The 17,426-nt window shown below is 44.9% G+C and overlaps 2 long non-coding RNA genes across 3 annotated transcripts in view; both read right to left on the bottom strand.

Annotated features, from left to right (window-relative positions):
- LOC309529665 overlaps window positions 1-14,322 on the bottom strand; it is a 65,098-nt gene extending 50,776 nt beyond the window's left edge. Inside the window, exon 1 of the long non-coding RNA XR_014218271.1 lies at window positions 14,192-14,322. This is a non-coding gene — a long non-coding RNA (uncharacterized lncRNA). The remainder of the gene's footprint in view (window positions 1-14,191) is intronic.
- LOC309529747 lies at window positions 4,180-6,924 on the bottom strand. 2 transcript variants are annotated; one of them, XR_014218409.1, is made up of 3 exons: window positions 6,682-6,924; window positions 5,561-5,681; window positions 4,180-4,450 (listed from the first exon to the last, which is right to left on the bottom strand). It is a non-coding gene; the product is annotated as an uncharacterized lncRNA (long non-coding RNA). The 2 variants fall into 2 exon arrangements; XR_014218410.1 differs by having other exon boundaries at window positions 5,565-5,681.
- Window positions 14,323-17,426: the final 3,104 nt, after the last annotated feature.

Here is a 17,426-nt window from a genome sequence, read left to right as displayed (position 1 = left end):
ACCAGGTCTGCATGCACTAGCTGGTAGGGTTTGGAAGCCTGCCTGCTAGAATCCTTGCCTTTTGGAGCAACCTTCACCTTGTTCTCTGCACAAGATACACACTTCATGTGAAATTTACAGGGTTTGATGTTCAAACCCTCAACCACCTCTGGCATCTTGGCCAGTGCCTTCCAAGAGAGGTGACAAAACCTTCAATGCGCATCGTGAATGCAACCTGCATGAAGAACTTTGTTAGTTTGTGCAACACAACAAGAATCAGCATTAGATACAACAGCAGTGTCGTCATAAGTTATATGGAACAAACCATCCATAAACTTTGCATGCAAATAGTCCTCTTTGCCTTTACTGATGACACAGACGCTCCTCTTGAAGGAAATCTGAAAACCATGCCCAGTAAGCTGTGGGACACTGAGCAAGTTGCTCGCAGCTCCTGGAACAAAAAGTACATTACTGATGGTAGTGTGCAGACTTGCAAGTTTCACAGTCCCTTCTCCTGCGATTTGCAACATCTTTCCGTCAGCCAGGTGGATCTCACCTTCTTGAGGTGTGAAGGAGATAAACAGGTGGCGATCCTTCGTGACGTGGCGGCTCGCACCTGAATCGACAACAAATCTGCCTTTGGCTGTTGGAGCAGTCTTTACAGCAAGCAAACCCTTGTTTTCCACCGGTGTGGGCTTTTGCAGCTTGCCACCCTGCTCCTGGCCAGCAGACGTGCCTTTAGACTTTGGTGAAGCTGTGCCAGCAAACATAGCCTTGTTTTTCCCTGGCGCGGGCTCTTCACCCTCCCTCTGCTTCGGGCCATCTGCAGACGCCTGCCTCTGTTTACCTTTGCCTTTCCGGCCTCTGCAAAGGCGATGACCTTGGCTCCCATGAGAAACAGAGCTCTCAGCTGCCGACTCCTTGGCTCCCCCTGGAGGCTGGAATGCTGCCTGGGATGACGTGACGGTCAGCTCCCCCTGCAACTTGCAACCGGTGCCCTCAGCATCCCTGCATTCACTCGCATTCTGGGAAACAGCTAGGACCTCCGATGCAGTCAAACTCTGGGCTGGGATGACTGGCTGGTGAGCAGCTTTCAAAGCATTCCACATCCCATGTGCAGTGGTGTTGCCAGCAAGCATCTTAATTTCCTCAAGAGATACGGATAAGACTATTACGTCTATCGCCTTCGAATCATCGGCTTTCCATCTCTCTGTCAGAGGAACCGGGGGGGGGGGGCTCAAATACGGTATGCCACACCCCAAACTGACGCAGCAAACTTTCACACCATTTTGCCCAGGTTTCATAATTCTGCCCATGTAACTTAGGACACTGAGTGGCCTCTGAAGCTTCAAAAGTGTGGAAAAACTCCATTCCAGCTTTTTACTTGAGCCGTGAGCCTTTATAACTTCAGAGACTCCTTATCTTGGCAGCTCATTAATCACGAAGCCTCTCTGGCCCGGCTCCCAGAGCCATTAATCTGCCGGAGTTCCAAAGGCTCCTTGCCGAGGTAAACAGAAAAGCCTCCCTTTCTTTCGCTTTTCCCAGCTTTTCCCACATACCTCTCTTACGCAGTCTGTTGCAGTTTTACTCTTCTGTAGGTGCTGTGAATCTGGGCCCATAACCTTGTTGTTGGGAAACTGCCAGGGAGATATAGTCCATCATGGCCCCAAGCTGGCTGCCGGACATCCATCGATCTCCCGTAGTCACGCAGATCCAGCAATTAGCGACACAAAGCCTCAGAAATAGATAGGCTGCATTCCGGGGCTCGTGCACACTCTTTATCAGCAGAAAACACAGCCAGAAAGCTTGCACCGCAGAAGAGCAGAATTTACAGACTTTATTTAGCGTTGAACAGAACAAAGGAAAACATGACCGTTCTGAGTCAGCGTCTCTGACCGACTGCTAAATCGAAAGGAACAGCAGAACATAAACATCCTGTCAACAGGATATGTGCAGACTCTGTGACTCACAAAGCCTGCTCCCTTTTAAGGTGGAACGGAAATATCCGAACATAATGTTCGTTTGAGAGTATTAACCCTTCCACACAAGGGCAGGTTAAATAACTCCCATCTATGAATATATAAAGAAAACTCATTGATCATTTTGGTTGAATTACATGCTACAAATTCGGTAATATCCATTGGTATGAGTATACCTAAATTTCTAATTGACCCTCTGCAAATATGGAACTGATAGTTCTTAGCTGAATAAATAAAGTCGCTGTTACTTATATGAAGCGATACCGACTTTACCCAATTTATAGCATATCTTGAGCAGGGCTCGCACTGGCTGTCCTCCGATGTCTCTGTGCACCGGCAACCATAACAGAAGATCCGGAAGAAAATTTGGCAAATGGTTGGTTCAGTAGTTTCTGGAATCCAGCTTTCTGTTCTGTTCAGTGTTTCTAAGCTATGACACACCTGGGGCTTGCCCATTTTACTGGAATTTTAGGCAGACAACCAAACATTAGCACAGGGAACATGGATGGATTGTTAGATAACAAAATCTCAGACTCTCCAACATTCAGCCAATTAAACTTGAGACTTGCGACTTTCAGTGCCATACTCCCGGGCAAATGAGCTGGGGCTTCCCCTCTTCAGTGGTTCTCCACCCCCTCCAGTGGGGGCAGCATTGGGCAGAGGAAGCATGGCGAATGGGTCCAGTGGGGGCAGCCTGACCTGCATCACCAGCAGCTCCCCCTCCTCCTCTGCTTCCATGGACTAAAGCGCAGCCACCTTTTTCCCCACCAAAGACATTTGTCTTTGGGTGCTGAGCTCTCACAAGAGCCAGATGACTGGCAAGGGAGCTCAGCACAAAAAAAGGGACATCCAATCAGAAACGGGCATAGCTTCTATAATTCCAGGATGTCTCAGTTGAATCAGAACTGTTGATGGATAAGCAATCTTGTCTTGACATCAGGCATAGTTGACCTGTGACCCACCGATTATTGTTGGACTACAATTCTCATCATCCATGAACTGCAATTCCCACAAGCCCTGGTTTATTCTGTGTGGGTTGAAGCCAAAGGGAGAGGGGGAGGAAATTATAAGCAGCATGAGGATGAGCTGAGCGCGCTCAAGGTAGCCACCGACACTACCTCCCCGCCCCCCAAAAACATACCCTTTCCTCAGTCCATTTCAGTGCCCCAACCTGGTTTCCTGACATTGTTTCTCCTTTCCACTGCTGATTCCTTCTCCTCCCTGGAGTCTTCCTAACTAGTCAATGATCCCATTGTGGAAGTATACCTGAAGGAGCATATCTACCCTCATCATTCAGCCCCGACACGGAGGTCCAACTCCAAGGACCTTCTGGCATTTCCTTCATTGCGAGAGGCGAGGTTACAGGGAAGCAGGCTGAGGGCCTTTTAGGTAGTGGTGGCCAAGGAACTAAGGGCAACGTCACCAGCATGGTATTAGTCTAAGACCTGGGAGACATGGGCTCATGGGAGAAAATGATGTACATCGCCTTGAGTTCCTTGGGGAAAGTTGGGAGAGAAATGTCTAAACAAACAAATTGAAAGTGGCATGGATATGTGTTCCTATGTGTTGAACTTTAGATATCCTTTTCTGCTTGTATTTTATTTTAATTGGCATCTGCAATTACACTTGGCTATGTTATGAATTAATGTATGTAAATTAAAGTTGAAAAGAAAGACCCAGATCAATGATTGAATCTGGGATCTTGATCACTAGGCAGCAATAGCCCTTCCCGACTCTTCAGTCCCACCTCCTCCCTGGCACCTCCCTGAGTTCCTTCTTTCATTCTCAAAATCCCAGAAAACACCCCTTCAGAAAATTCAGAGTCCTACTCAGAGTACACCCATAGAAATCAATAAACCTGATGTGCATTCAGCAGCATTAAATACCACTCTCAGTGACCTATGGGCACCTACAAGGCAGTGGCTCCTGAATAATCAGCTCCATTTAGGTCATGGCTCCAGTCTGGGTTGAGTTCAGCCTATCCCACCCGTGTTCACATAACCAACTGGGCAGCGAAACCCAAGCTCTGCCTGGGTGCATGAAAATCATTAGCTGCAGTTATCTCCTCCTGGGACACAGGGATGAAAACTTCAGTCAAGAGGAATCTTGGGCAGATATGATGCGCTTCCACTGGAAGTGGGTCATATTTAGTCATAAATGTTTTTTTTAAAAAAAAATGAAAAAAATACAATTTTAGATTTGCAGGTTAATATGTGTTTAATTAGAGGATCATCAGAACAAACTGATCTTTGTTTCATTGTTTGCTTCACAAATGGATTGATCAGGCCCACTTCCACAAGCAAAGATCCAGAAGAATCAGCATAGTAATCAGGCTTTCATACCTATGGATGTGGGCTGCTCACTGATGTCACTCAAGGGCACAGCATTGTGCATTGAAGCCACAGTAAGCTGGAAGAGTTAGACCAGATGGGCAGCGTTTGGTGAGTTCCTCCTGGCAGAACCCCCCATTTCCTCTTACATTGATTATTGTCCTGAATAAAAGAAAGAAGGAAATCTGTAATCGTTTGCACTTTCAGGAGCCTGGAGTCAGATTGCTCACCTTCAGGAGATGAGGGAGGATCATAGAATTGTCGTGTTGGAAGGACTCAATGGAACATTTAAGGAATCTGTAGCAGAAAGGAAGAGGACATGCAGGCCCAGCCCCAGAAGAGCTCTCAGAGGAATTTGCAAGATCAATGCCGACATCCCCTGGCCCATCCTGGATATCAGGATGGGCTGCTGGCAGCTGCTGACTTTGAGGACTCCATCACAGGCTAGAATAGATCTATTAAATTATTTCTCATCTCCAGCTTCAGATTGCAGTTGCTTTTCAATTCATTTCTCCAGTATTTCTAAGAGGCAGAATGAACTATCACCATTGTCTGTATCTGAAGAAGTGTGCGTGCACACAAAAGCTCATACCAATAACAAACTTAGTTGATCTCTAAGGTGCTACTGAAGGATTTTTTTCATTTTGTTTTGACTACAGCAGACCAACACAGCTGCCTACCTGTAACTATCACCATTGCTAGCATTCAAGAATTCCTCCCCTGGTTCAGGTCCTTAGGGAGCATGAGGTTTCTAGCTCCGGTTCTACTGGATATTGTGATGTATTTTTTTACTTTAGGTGAGGTCTGGAAAGTGCAGAATGAAACGGGACTCTTTGTAGCCAAATCACATATGCGTTCTTGCAGCAGCAGCAGACGGCCGGTTCATCCTCCTTTACTGAGTCTTAACATTTTGGAAAGTTAGATAAGAGCCACCAGTTTTTACTGCCCATGGGAAGTGCAGCCTGCACAGTTTGCACCCATATGATATGTGGTATCACAATTCCCTGTGCACAGAGGAAAACCTTGAGGCTCTAATGCTTAAAAGAAGATGCAGAACCTAGAAGTGCTGAATCAAAACTGAATCCAAATTTAGAAATCTAAAAATAGGGTTAATATGTCCTGATTTATAAAGTGATTGTCCACTATTTCCTTTAGCACAAACAAAGCCCTGCTTCTGCTTCCTCCAGTGAAGATGCAGAGTGTAGATCAGGAAATCAGGATTAAAAATGAGCAAACATTCACACGTGAGTGGGACCAACTCATGGGTATCACTTACTCCTGCAGCAGCGTTCATTAGAACCACAGGAGGCGTTTGTAATCTCTCCAAAGGTACAGTTCGCAGTCCTTGGGGCCTGGCAAAAACCTCCCGAGAATCTACACAATGGGGGTCCATCTGTGCAAAAGAGAGGGAAGTAGATTTTCATCATTTGAGAGAACTCCTTGTGCAATACAGAAACGTTAATTTGACGGGCATTTTGTTTTGAGCATTGGAAGAGCACTGCCAAGTATGAGAGCCTGAGGTCCTGCACTGGGAAATGGGAGACCAGCCTTCAAATCCAGCCTCATCATGAGGCTCACAGAGTGGCCTTGGGCCAATCACTCAATCTCAGCCTAATCTCCCTTGCAGGGTTGTTGTGAGGATTAAATTAAGAAGAACCATAGAAGCCACTTTGAGCTCCATTGAGAAGAACCTGGGATATAAATGCAATGAAAAAATATCAGTATTATTATGTTCCATAATGCTGATGGGGAAATTGAGGCTGAGAGTGAAAGTGTGGTTATCCATAGGCCAGCTGGTGATCTCATGGTAGAGTCTCGCATACTTGGATTGTCAGGCATGGGAAGTCCTGATTTCACTGATGCTCCGGTCAACATTATTTTTGTACTTCAGGTGAGTTCTGGTGAGTGCAGAATGAAGTGGGAATCTTTGTTGCCAAATCATATTTGTGTTCCTTCAGCAGCAGCAGACTGCTGGCTCATCCTCACTTACTCAGCGCTGCCTTAACATTTTGGAGAGTTAGATCGGAGCCGCCACTTTTTACTTCCCATGGAAAGAGCAGCTTGCACAGTTTGCCCCCATATGAACATCTGTGGCATCGAAATTCCCTGTGCACAGATGAAAACCTTGAGGCTCGAATGCTTAAAAGAAGATGCAGAACCTAGAAGGGCTGCATCAAAACTGAATCCAACTTTTGACTTCTAAAAATATAAATTAATATGCCCTGAGCATATTATCAGCTACTCTGATCCATATACTGATCAGTGATTATTTCCTTTAGCACAAGCAAAGCCCTGCTTCCTCCAGTGAAGATGCAGAGTGTAGATCAGGAAATCAGGATTAAAAATCAGCAAACATTCACATGTGAGTGGGACCAATCCTGGGTATCACTTACTCCTACAGCAGCGTGCATTAGGGCCACAGGAGACGGTTCTAATCGCTCCAAAAGTACAGTTCGCAGTCCTTGGGGCCTGGCAAACTCCTCCCAAGACTGTACACAATGTAGGTTCATCTGTGCAAAAGAGAGGGAAGTAGATTTTCATTATTTGAGAGAACTCCTTGTGCAATACAGAAACGTTAATTTGACGGGTGTTTTGTTTTGAGCATTGGAAGAGCACTTCCAAGTATGAGAGCCTGAGGTCCTGGACTAGGAAATGGGAGACCAGCCTTCAAATCCAGCCTCATCATGAGGCTCACAGAGTGGCCTTGGGCCAGTCACTCACTTTTAGCCTAATCTTCCTTGCAGGGTTGTTGTGATTAAATTAAGAAGAACCATAGAAGCCACTTTGAGCTCCATTGAGAAGAACCTGGGATATAAATGCAATGAAAAAATATTCAATGCCCTTCTGTAACAGCAAGTCAGTATTCTTATGTCCCATAATGCCGATGGGGAGATCGAGGCTGAGAGTGAAAGTATGGTTATCCATAGGCCAGCTGGTGAGCTCATCGTGGAGTCTCACAGACTTGGATTGTCAGGCATGGGAAGTCCTGATTTGACTGATGCTCCGGTCAACATTATTTTTGTACTTCAGCTGAGTTCTGGTGAATGCAGAATGAAGTGGGAATCTTTGTTGCCAAATCATATTTGTGTTCCTTCAGCAGGTGCAGACTGCTGGCTCATCCCCACTTACTCAGCGCTGTCTTAACATTTTGGAGAGTTAGATCGGAGTGGCCACTTTTTACTGCCCATGGGAAGTGCAGCTTGCACAGTTTGCACGCATATGAACATCTGTGGCATCAAAATTCCCTGTGCACAGATGAAAACCTTGAGGCTCTAATGCTTAAAAGAAGATGCAGAACCTAGAAGTGCTGCATCAAAATTGAATGCATCTTTTTCCTTCTAAAAATAGAATTAATATGCACTGAGCGTATTATCAGCTGCTCTGATCCATACACTGATCTGTGATTATTTCCTTTATCACAAGCAAAGCCCTGCTTTCTCCAGTGAAGATGTAGAGTGTAGATCAGGAAAACAGGATTAAAAATTAGCAAACATTTGCACGAGTGGGACCACCAAGTCATGGGTACCACTTACTTCTACAGCAGTGTGCATTAGTACTACAGGAGGTGTTTGTAATCTCTCCAAAGGTACAGTTTGCAGTCCTTGGGCTCTGGCAAAATCCTCCTGAGAGTTTACAGAATAGAGTTTCATCTGTGCAAAACAGAGGGAATTAAATTGTCATTATTTGTAAGGACTTCTTGTGCAAAACCTAAGAGGAGGCGTGTAGTGGTGATTAGGGATTCCTTACTGAGGGGAACAGAAGCAGTGATCTGTGGGCCTGACAAGATGTCTCAAAAAGTGTGCTGTCTCCCCGGGGCTAAGATCCAAGATGTAACTGAATGACTGCAAGGAATCATAAAACCCACTGACAAATACCCCTTCCTCTTGGTTCATGTGGGAACCAATGACACTGCAAGCAATAGCCTCCAGAAGATCAAAAGAGACTACGAGGCTCTGGACAGGAAATTGAAGCAATTAAATGCACAAATTGTCATCTCATCTGTCCTCCCAGTTGAACGACGTGGCCCAGGGAGAGAGGGAAAAATAGTGGAAGTGAACAGCTGCCTTCACAAATGGTGTAAACAGGAACGGTTTGGATTCTTAGATCACGGACTGCAGATTCTTGAAGATGGACTTCTGGCAAGCGATGGGCTGCACCTCACAACACTTGGGAGGAATGTTTTTGCCAAAAATCTCAGAAACCTCATCAGGAGGGCTTTAAACTGTGGGGGAGGGAGACAGTGCTCCTGAAGGTAGGAGTCTATCAATTGATGAAGATGATCATCCAAATGTCATAGACCAAATGGAGAAAGAGCACGCAGACCTAGTGGTGGGAGGAAAAAATCCTTAAATAAGAGACACGGGGGAATAATTAATAGACTTCAATGTCTGTACACTAATGCGCAAAGCATGGGAAATAAACAAGATGAGCTTGAGCTCTTGGTACAGCAAACTAAATATGACATAATAGGCATCACTGAAACCTGGCGGGATAAGTCCCACGATTGGAATGTAATAATGGAGGGATACAATCTATTTCAGAGAAACAGACCAAACAAGAAAGGAGGAGGAGTGGCGTTATATGTCAGGGATGTGTATACCTGTGAAGAGATCCAAGATTTAGAACCTCAAAGCCAAAGTGAGAGCATTTGGGTCAAAATTAAGGGAGAGAAGAATAACAGAGACCTCATTGTGGGAGTTTACTCTAGATCCCCAAGCCAAATGGAGGACATAGATGATGCCTTCCTGGAACAGATGGCCAAGCATGCAAAAGGAAGGGAGATAGTAGTAATGGGGGACTTCAATTACCCGGATATTTGTTGGACGTCAAACTCAGCCAAGAGCATAAGGTCAAACAGATTCCTCACTGGCCTTGCAGACAACTTCATTGTCCAGAAAGTGGGAGAAGCAACAAGAGGAACAGCCATTTTAGATCTGGTCCTAACCAATGTTGATGACCTGGTTAGTGGGGTAGAAGTGGAAGGATCATTAGGCGCGAGTGATCATGCTCTTCTGAAGTTTACTATACAGCGGAAAGGAGCAGCCAAGCATACTAGGGCTCAATTTCTTGTCTTTAAGAAAGCCGACTTCATAAAACTTAGGGAAGTGCTGGGTGAGATCCCATGGACAGTAATACTAAAAGGAAAGGGAGTTCATGATGGCTGGGAGTTTGTTAAGAGGGAGATACTAAAAGCACAACGTCAGGCAATACCAATGAGATGGAAACATGGAAGGTGCCTAAAGAAGCCAGGGTGGCTATCTGAAGAACTTTTAACTGAGTTAAGATTTAAAAAGGATGTGTACAAAAAATGGAAAAGGGGGGAAACCACCAAAGAGGAATTCAAACAAATAACCAGCACATGTAGACACAAAGTCAGAAAAGCTAAAGAACAGAATGAACTCAGGCTTGCTAGAGAGGTTAAAAGCAACAAAAAAGGCTTTTATGGGTATGTTTGTAGCAAAAGGAAGAACAAAGAAACAGTGGGGTCACTCAGAGGAGAAGATGGTGAAATGCAAACAGGGGATACAGAAAGGGCTGAACTCCTCAATGCCTTCTTTGCCTCAGTCTTCTCCGATAAAGAAAACAATGCCTGACCTGAAGAATTTGGAGCAAATGATTCACAGCCCAGAATAACTAAGGAGATAGTACAAGAATACTTGGCTAGTTTTGATGTATTCAAGTCTCCAGGGCCAGATGAACTGCATCCAAGAGTATTAAAAGAACTGGCAGATGTGATCTCAGAACCACTGGCAGTCATCTTTGAGAATTCCTGGAGAACAGGCGAAGTCCCGGCAGACTGGAGGAGGGCAAATGTTGTCCCTATTTTCAAAAAGGGGAAAAGAGAGGACCCAGATAATTACCGCCCAGTCAGTTTGACATCAATACCAGGGAAGATTCTGGAGCAGATCATTATGCAAACAGTCTGTGAGCACCTAGAAAGGAATGCTGTGATCACCAATAGTCAGCATGGATTTCTGAAAAATAAGTCATGTCAGACTAACCGGATCTCGTTTTTTGACAGAATTACAAGCCTGGTAGGTGAAGGGAATGCAGTGGATGTAGCCTACCTTGATTTCAGCAAGGCTTTTGACAAGGTGCCCCATGATATTCTTGTAAAGAAGCTGGTAAAATGCGGTCTTGACTATGCTACCACTCAATGGATTTGTAACTGGCTGACTGACCCAACCCAAAGGGTCTCATCAATGGTTCCTCTTCATCCTGGAGAAGAGTGTCTAGTGGGGTGCCACAGGGTTCTGTCTTGGGCCCGGTCTTATTCAACATCTTTATCAACGACTTGGATGATGGACTCAAGGGCATCCTGATCAAATTTGCAGATGACACCAAACTAGGAGGGGTGGCTAACACCCCAGAGGACAGGATCACACTTCAAAATGACCTTGACAGATTAGAGAACTGGGCAAAAACAAACAAGAAGAATTTTAACAGGGAGGAATGTAAAGTATTGCACATGGGCAAAAAAAAAATGAGAGGCACAAATACAAGATGGGGGACACCTGGCTTGAGAGCAGTACAGGTGAAAAGAATCTAGGAGTCTTGGTTGACCACAAACTTGACATGAGCCAACTGTGTGACGCGGCAGCTAAAAAAGCCAATGCAATTCTGGGCTGCATCAATAGGAGTATAGCATCTAGATCAAGGGAAGTAATAGTGCCACTGTATTCTGCTCTGGTCAGACCTCACCTGGAGTACTGTGTCCAGTTCTGGGCCCCACAGTTCAAGAAGGACACTGACAAACTGGAACGTGTCCAGAGGAGGGCAACCAAAATGGTCAAAGGGCTGGAAACGATGCCTTATGAGGAACGGCTAAGGGAGCTGGGCATGTTTAGCCTGGAGAAGAGGAAGTTAAGGGGTGATATGATAGCCATGTTCAAATATATAAAAGGATGTCACATAGAGGAGGGAGAAAGGTTGTTTTCTGCTGCTCCAAAGAAGTGGATCCAAACTACAAGAAAGAAGATTCCACCTAAACATTAGGAAGAACTTCCTGACGGTGAGAGCTGTTCGACAGTGGAATTTGCTGCCAAGGAGTGTGGTGGAGCCTCCTTCTTTGGAGGTCTTTAAGCAGAGGCTTGACAACCATATGTCAGGAGTGCTCTGATGGTGTTTCCTGCTTGGCAGGGGGCTGGACTCGATGGCCCTTGTGGTCTCTCCCAACTCTATGATTCTATGAAAACATAAACATTCGTTTGACTGATGTTTTGTTTTGAGCATTGGAAGAGCACTTCCAAGTATGAGAGCCTGAGGTCCTGGACCAGGAAATGGGAGACCAGCCTTCAAATCCAGCCTCATCATGAGGCTCACAGTGTCTCCTTGGGCCTCTCAGGGTTGTTGTGAGGATTAAATTAGGAAGAACCACAGAAGGCACCTTGAGCTCCATGGAGAAAAAGGTGGGAGATAAATGCAATCAGTAAATAAATATTCAAAGCCTTCTGTTACAGAAAGTCAGTATTATTATGTCCCATAATACCGATGGGGAGATCGAGGCTGAGAGTGAAAGCCTGGTTTACCCGAGGCCAGCTGGTGAGCTCATGGTGGAGTTTGACAGATTTGAATTGCCAGGCATGGGAAGTCCTGATTTGACTGACATCATCAATTTCACATAGAATGGTTGAATTGCGGGGGGTGGGGGTGGGTCCTGTTTATATATGGGGATGCGGGTCGTGCTGCAATGTAAACCACCGAGCCTCTTGGGCTTGCCGATTGGAAGGTTTCTGTTCGAATCCCCACGATGGGGTGAGCTCCCTTTGCTCGGTCCCAGCTTCTGCCAACCTAGCAGTTCAAAAGCATGTCAAAGTGCATGTTGATAAATAGGTACTGCTGCAGCGGGAAGGTAAACAACGTTTCCGTGTACTACTCTGGTTTTGCCCGAAGCGGCTTTGTCATGCTGACCACATGACCTGGAAAGACTGTCTGCAGACAGACCGGGGCTCCCTCGGTCAGTAAAGTGAGAGGAGTGCAGCAACCCCAGAGTTGTTCTCGACTGGACTTAAATGTCAGGGGTCCTTTACCTTTTTATATATATTTATTTACTGCATATTTATCTCTTTTGCAAAAACAAAACCACTCAATGGATATCACTTACCCCTGCAGCAGGTTCCGTTGCTGCCACAGGGGACCCCGTAAATTTCTCCATTGGCGCAGTTTGTAGTTGCTGGGAATTGGCAAGTTCCTCCAAATAGTAAACAGAAAACTTGCCCTGTTAAAAAGAGAAGACAAGTTAAAAAAAAAATATGGGGCAAAGGGGTTGCCAACTACTTTTTCCTACACAGAACCATGCTTATTTAATGGGATGACCAACTTTCACAGGCTTCTGCTGCCTCTCAACCTGCCAGCTACTATTTCATTGGCCAACATTAGCAAGGGTCAGATCAGTCGTCCTTCTCTGCAAACACTCCAGCTGATTCCTGAAACTTGTAAGGGGGCTGGCACTTAGCTACACCCAGCCACTTGGGTAGCATAAAATAATGATGATGATGATGATGATTACTGCTCCTGGGATCTTTTCAGAACAGCTGCCAAACCTAAATTTTACAGGTTGCTAATGGAAGGGGAGAAAAATGAGCAGATAATGCACCCACATACCCACATAACAGGCCACTAAGTCAGCCTTCATTCCATTCTACTGAAGGTTCCCCCTTTGCTTTCAACATCTGTGTTCAACAGGGCATATTAACTGTGCATTTCAACATTCCTTTCAACATCAAAATTACAGCTGTTCTGAGCTTCAGAAATACCTTGCCACTTGCGCCCTCTCTGAGAATGTTTTTTTCTGTAATCTTCCCAGTGGTGTTGCCAATGTGTTTTGCTCAGCTCACACCCAAATGTGCTGGCTATAGTCATTCTCAGCTAGCAGCCAGTTGAGAAGGGAGTAAGGCCCACCCATTTGCCCAGGGGACACAATCTCTTCATTGGCAATACTCATGGGATCCTGAGGTGGCAACTGTGGGCATTCTTTAACAAAGAAACTTGCTGGGTTAGGTCTACAGTGGAATCCTTCATCAGATTATTACTCTTCCTAGATCCAGGACCTCTGGAATTAGGAAGGACTTGGGGATCATGCACACTAAATCCTCTAAACTCCCAGCAATATAAATGACCACCATGGAACCTGCCTTGTGGCTCAGTCTGTATCCAGAACATTTCTGCTTTTGCAAAAGCCATGTATTCAATTTCAATTTCATTATTAAATAAATTGTTAAATACTTTCCTCCTCCACCACCCCTTTTTAAGCAGCCAGATAGAATAGGAAGCAGCCAATTCAAGCTGTTGTTCCACCTATAGCAGTTTCTCAGGGTCTCTGGCAGGGGACATACCTGGGATTCAAGCTGAGACCTTCTGCATTTCCACGTGGAAGAGGATGAAGACCAGAGTAAAGCTCATGTAGAGGAACCTCATGGCTGCAGTTTCCTTTGTGATCTCTGCCAAAGGGAAGGCACTCTAAGGCAGAAGGAAGTGGAGTTTGGATGGAACAAGGAGGTTCTCTCTACTTATAGTGTTGCGGTGCCAAATCCGGTAACTGTCAGCATAGCATCTGAACCCTCCAGGCCCCTTTCTCTTAAATGATCCTAAGCCATTTATTTATCTTACACATCATCCTAAGATTTACCTTGTGCCTCAGTCAGCATCCTGAACATTTCTGCTTTTGCAAAAGTCATGTATTCAAATTCAATTTCATTATTAAATAGGTTTTAAAATACTTTCCTCCCCACCCCTTTTTAAGCAGCTGGATAGGATAGGAAGCTGCCAGGTTGGACTGTTGTTCCATCAAGCTCATAGCTGTCTACACTGACAGGCAGAAGGTCTTAAGTGTTGCCGACCAGGGAAATACCTGGGACTCAACCTGAGACCTTCAGCAGATACTCCCTCCCTGTGCCCTCTTACCTGCAACAACGTGGAAGAAGATGAAGACCAGAGCAAAGCTCAGGTAAAGGAACCTCATGGCTGCAGTTTCTTCTGAGATCTCTGCCAAAGGGAAGGCACTCTAAGGCACAAGGAGGAGAGTTTGGATGGAACAAGGAGGTTCTCTCTACTTATAGTGTTGCCATGCCAAAAAGATGCTGAAACACACATTTGAGCATCTGAGTGGGAAATGCTGCAAGCAGGTATTTCCTGCAGCTGTCAGCATCTGAACCGTCCAGGCCATTTTTTCTTAACTCATTCTAGGCAATTTATTCATCTTGCAGACCATCCCAAGATTTATCTGCAGAACAATCTTGCTCACCCTGTTCTCCTTCCATATCAATTAACAGATTTCCCGTCATCTCACAAAAGCTTCTCACAACTTCATGGCACCTGGATAGAAAGGAAATGGCATTTCGGGTAACAGCTTGGCCATAGTGCAGTTTGATGCAACCTCTTTTGGTTGGACTGTTCAGTTTGACTGCAGTTGCCATACCTACCAAGAAAGAAACGTTTCAATGTGCTTTTCTCCTGGTCTGCACATTGTCTAGAAATTGGTAAGGAGATCTGGTTTTCATTTTTGTCTTCCTTTCTTGTCCTTTTCTGCTTCTGTGCCATGTTTTGTTTTGGTTTTTAAATTTTATGTAAGCTACTCTGGGGGCTTTTTGGCTGAAAAGCAGAGTACAGCTGATATAAAGAATTTAAACAATGCTTCTACCAACAGGTTTATCCTCTCACCTTCTGGGTGTTGTTCTTGTTTGTGTTTATAACTTATGAATGATGGGATATACTAAATAATTTATGTGGGTGTGGGGGGGGAAGCATCTAATGGGGGCAATGGACATAAAACTATATGCATCACAATAACAAGCATGTTAAGCAAAATGCATCCAACAATAAGCATTTTGCTTAGCATGCTTGTTTTTGTGTTGCATGTAGTTTTATGTACATTTTATGCCCCCATTCTCCCCCAAACAACCACATAAGCTAATGACTTGATCCCATTGTTCCAAAAATATAAACAAGAAGAACAACAAATCTATAAAAAGCACCCAGCACTCCAAAAATTTGAGGAGACACCTGTAGAAGAGTTTGGATTCTCCACCCCCATCGTTCTACCCGGACACTGAGGTCCAGCACCGAGGGCCTTCTGGCGGTTCCCTCACTGCGAGAAGCCAAGTTACAGGGAACCAGGCAGAGGGCCTTCTCGGTAGTGGCGCCCTCCCTGTGGAACGCCCTCCCACCAGATGTCAAAGAGAACAACAACTACCAGACTTTTAGAAGACATCTGAAGGCAGCCCTGGTTAGGGAAGCTTTTAATGTTTGATGTATCACAGTATTTTAATATTCTTTTGGAAGCCGCCCAGAGTGGCTGGGGAAACCCAGCCAGATGGGCGGGGTATAAATAAATTATTATTATTATTATTATTATTATTATTATTATTATTATTATTATTATTATTATTATTATCCCGCCTTTCACTCCCTTTAAGGAGTCTCAAAGTGGCTAACATTCTCCTTTCCCTTCCTCCCCCACAACAAACACTCTGTGAGGTGAGTGGGGCTGAGAGACTTCACAGAAGTGTGACTGGCCCAAGGTCACCCAGCAGCTGCATGTGGAGTAGCGGAGACGCGAACCCGGTTCCCTAGATTACGAGACTATCGCTCTTAACCACTACACCACACTGGCTCTTTTTTTAAAAAAATAATAATTCATTTTTAAAATTGTTTTGATCAGTTTTACTCCGCTTTTCAGCCAAAAGGTTCCCAGAGGGGCTTATGTACAATTTAAAAACCAAAAAACCAAACATGGCACACAAGTGGAAAAGGACAGGAAGGGAAGAGGAAAACAAAAACATGAACTCCTTACCAGTTTCTAGACAATCATGGCCAGCTGGCCCAGTTCAGGGCCAGGAGGTGCCTGATTCAGCTTGACCTCCGGCAAAAGCAGAAGCCTTGAGCCCTGCTTCCTATCTCTCCCTAAGAGACAGTCTGGTGGAACGGTCCATTAGGAGCTCCAGCTTTCCTGCACTGCTTGCATCAAAAGATCATCTAGGATGGTTGCTGCAGAAATGCATGGCTCTTTTCTTCTGATGGGTCTGTGTAGCAGTGGGTTTTAGGGACTGGAAGTTGTAGCAGGATTTCTTGCACTGGCTGTCTAGGGTTGTTGCAAATGGAGAGGCTGCAATACTCACCTAGAGGACAGGTTTAAGCACCTGGAGCAGTTTAACGACAAGCTTGGATCTGGCTCAGGATCAGGGAGACCCGCAAACCAATTACTGGAAGGGAGTAAGATTCAAGCTTGACCCTTTCAAGCTGCCGCGCTCTGTCAGTCCTGAAATGTGAAGATGCTTGAGGTTGGTTTCTGAGCTCCAAAGCAGGCTGTCTCTTCCCATCAGATACACTCACCTGCAGTGAGACCACAAGATGAGCAACAGATTCTGCCCCCTTTGCCATTTAACATCTATATCAGTGGTTCTCAAAGGATTTGGTGTGCCACGCTGGTGTGTCAGGAAAGGATGGCATGTGTGGCTGGCAGATTCAAGGACAACCAAAGAAACATTTAGACATTTCAGTGTAGTATAATATCAAAAAAGGCTCCTTTGCAGGTTCTTATGCACCTTCTTTGTTTCATATTTTGGGGTGTTCCATCATCCTATTATAAAGTAGTTGTGTTTTGTGTTATAAATCAAGCGCTATGAGGAGTTGTTTGTTTTCCAATGTATTTCTTATCAATAAAATAAATTCAGTGTGGCATGAGAAAACCTTCATTCTGTTCGGCCTGGAATAGAGGAGAATGAGAGATCTGACAGCTATCTTCAAATATCTCAAGGGCTGTCACATGGAAGAGGGAACAAGCTTGTTTTCTCCTGCCTTGGAGGGCAGGACTCAAACCAATTGATTCAAGTTACAAGAAAGAAGATTCTGGATAAACATATGGAAAAACCATCTGACAGGGCCAGGGCTGTCATTACCTGGGGGTGTAAGGGGTGCAGGGCTGAAGCCGCCTAAACTCTTAACTATCTACCTGTTACAAAATAAGAAATAATTTTGACCAAGTTAGAAAACAAAAGACATACATACTTAGGTATTATCGAAAGGTATACCTACTGTTTCACTAAAGAACTTTTGATTTGGAGCTCAAAGATGCGTCGCACCAGCAGCGGCACTTGTCATTCACAACTGCGCATTTTAATTTCATCACTTCCAGTTCAAA

Source organism: Podarcis vaucheri (assembly GCF_965113315.1).
Source record: "Podarcis vaucheri genome assembly, chromosome: 3".
NCBI lineage: Eukaryota > Metazoa > Chordata > Lepidosauria > Squamata > Lacertidae > Podarcis > Podarcis vaucheri.
Note: the sequence above shows the minus strand (reverse complement) of the source record. Positions and strands in the feature narration are given on the sequence as shown.